The following is a 3,055-nucleotide window of genomic DNA, read 5'->3' on the forward strand; positions in this document are numbered from 1 at the left end:
TCACACATAGATTAGATAGATAGAAACATGTCAGTCACATATATATGAAGTACAGTGACAGTGTTGCTTACTGTACTTGTCATTTAGTGTAAAGGATTTATTTAAAAAAATAATAGTGTTTTCATGCACCGTCTCTTTAAGAAAGCCGGCCGGCAATTCAGCATCTGTACCCGACAATTTAGAATAGAAAGAATAGAGAATCACACATAGATTAGATAGATAGAAACATGTCAGTCACATATATATGAAGTACAGTGACAGTGTTGATTACTGTACTTGTCATTTAGTGTTAAAATAAAGGATTTATTTAAAAAAAAATTGGCGTGGGGTTCCCCTTAATTTTAGGCTCTAGCGGAGGTTAAGCATACAGCTGGGGCAAATGTTTGAAGCCTGGGAAGGGGGTAATACCCACGGAGCTTCCCAGGCTACTAATATCAGCCCCCAGCTGAATACCTAGCCTTTACTAGCTAATAAAATGGGGGAACCCCCCCAAAAAAATAACGTGGGGTCCCCCCTAATTTAATAGCTAGCACAGGCTAGGCAGACAGCTGGGGGCTGATATTAATAGCCCAGGAAGGGTGCCATGAATATTGGCCCCCTCCCAGGCTAGAAACACCAGCCGTCAGCCGCCCCAGAAATGGCGCATCCATAGGATGCGCCAATTCTGGCACTTAGCCTCGCTCTTCCACGCTGCCCTGGTGCGGTGGCAGGGGGTAATAGGGTTGGGGTTGATGTCAGCTTATAATGCCAGCTGACATCAAGCCCAGGTTAGTAATGGAGAGGCGTCTATAAGACACCATCATTACTAACCCCATAGTCAAAGTTAAAAGAAAACACAAACACCCAGAGTAAAGTCCTTTAATTGAAATAAAGACACAATTCTTTATTGTTCTAAATTAAACCATACTTACCATCACGCCCATTCCAGCTGAAGCCAACGATCTCCTGCAATAAAAGAAAAATAATAAAGCAACCTCATCCTTACCTTTCCATGGTTCCCAGGACAGCTTCAGCTCTGCTACATCGAGATGACAGGCTGGACCACAGCAGAAAGCTGCCATCCAGCCTGTCATCCCGCAGACACTGAGAAGCGCAGGCATGCTTGCGCTCCTCAGTGTCTCTCTGTGACGTCATCCAGATGAGCCGAGTTCATGTCCAATGAACTCAGCTCACCTCATGCACGTCACTGACAGCGTGGGAAAATTCTCACGCTGAAGTGCTGAGTGCAGGAGAATTTTCCCACGCTGTCAGTGACGTACATGAGGTGAGCTGAGTTCATTGGACATGACCTCGGCTCATCTGGATGCCCTCAGCCAGACACTGAGGAATGGAAGTATGCCTGCGCTTCTCAGTGTCTGCAGGATGACAGGATGGATGGCAGCGTTCTGCTGCGGTCCAGCCTGTCATCTCGATGTAGCAGAGCTGATGTGTCGTGGGAGCCATGGAAAGGTAAGGATGATGTTGCTTTATTATTTTACTTTTATTGCAGGAGATCGTTGGCTTCAGCTGGAATGGGCGTGGTGGTAAGTATGGTTTAATTTAGAACAATAAAGAATTGTGTGTTTATTTCAATTAAAGGACTTTTTTCTGGGTGTTGTGTTTTTTTAAATACTTTACTAGAAATTCATGGTGGTCATGTCTAATATTGGCGTGACCCCATGAATTTTGGGCTTAGGGCCAGCTGATAATGCCAAGCTGGCCTTAACCCCTTTATTACCCAGTGAGCCACCGCACCAGGGCCCTGGATGAGTTGGGTACAGCGCCAGAAGATGGCGCTTCTATGAACGCGCCATTTTCTGGGGCGGCTGCGGACTGCAATTTGCAGCGGGGGTGGCCCAGAAAGCTTGGGTCTCCCTGCGCTGCGGATTCCAGCCCCCAGCTGCCTAGTTGTATCTGGCTGGGCACAAAAATAGGGCGAAGCCCCACGCATTTTTTTTTAAAATTATTTCATGAAATTCATGGAATAATTAAGAAAAAAAGGCCTTCCCTATATTGTTGTGTCCAACCAGGTACAAATAGGCAGCTGGTGGTTGGGGGCAGCCCATTCCTGCCTGCTGTACCTGGCTGGACACAAATATAGTGCGAAGCCCCACGTCAATTTTTTTTTAATTATTTCATGAAATAATTTTTTTAAAAAAGGGCTTCCCTATATTGTGGTGTCTGGCCAGGTACAAATAGGCAGCTGGTGGTTGGGGGCAGCCTGTTCCTGCCTGCTGTACCTGGCTGGACACAAATATAGGGCGAAGCCCCACGTCAATTTTTTTTTAATTATTTCATGAAATAATTTTTTTAAAAAAGGGCTTCCCTATATTGTTGTGTCCGGCCAGGTACAAATAGGCAGCTGGTGGTTGGGGGCAGCCTGTTCCTGCCTGCTGTACCTGGCTGGACACAAATATAGGGCGAAGCCCCACGTCAATTTTTTTTAAAATAAATCCTTTATTTTAACACTAAATGACATTTGAGGAGTTAATAAAGATGCAGTCCCTAAATTATTATTTATTTTTTAATTAATTTTTCCCAAAACTTTTGACGTGGGCTTCGCCATATTTTTGTATGCCAGCCAGGTACAGCATCCAGCTTCTATGAACGCGCCATTTTCCGGGGTGGCTGCGGACTGCAATTTTCATCGGGGGGGGGGGGGCAGGAAGCTTGGGCCTCCCTGCGCTGCAGATTCCATCCCCCAGCTGCCTAGTTGTACCTGGCTGGACACAAAAATAGGGAGAAGCTTCACGTATTTTTTTTTTTTAATTATTTCATGAAATTCATGAAATAATTAAGAAAAAAAGGGCTTCCCTATATTGTTGTGTCCAACCAGGTACAAATAGGCAGCTGGTGGTTGGGGGCAGCCCGTTCCTGCCTGCTGTACCTGGCTGGACACAAATATAGTGCGAAGCCCCACGTCAATTTTTTTTAAATCATTTCAGGAAATTCATGAAATAATTAAAAAAAATTGACGTGGGGCTTCGCCCTATATTTGTGTCCAGTCAGGTACAGCAGGCAGGAACGGGCTGCCCCCAACCACCAGCTGCCTATTTGTACCTAGCCGGACACAACA

This window comes from Phyllobates terribilis, unplaced genomic scaffold, assembly GCF_046119375.1.
Source record: "Phyllobates terribilis strain yellow unplaced genomic scaffold, ASM4611937v1 Scaffold_12__6_contigs__length_324123572, whole genome shotgun sequence".
NCBI lineage: Eukaryota > Metazoa > Chordata > Amphibia > Anura > Dendrobatidae > Phyllobates > Phyllobates terribilis.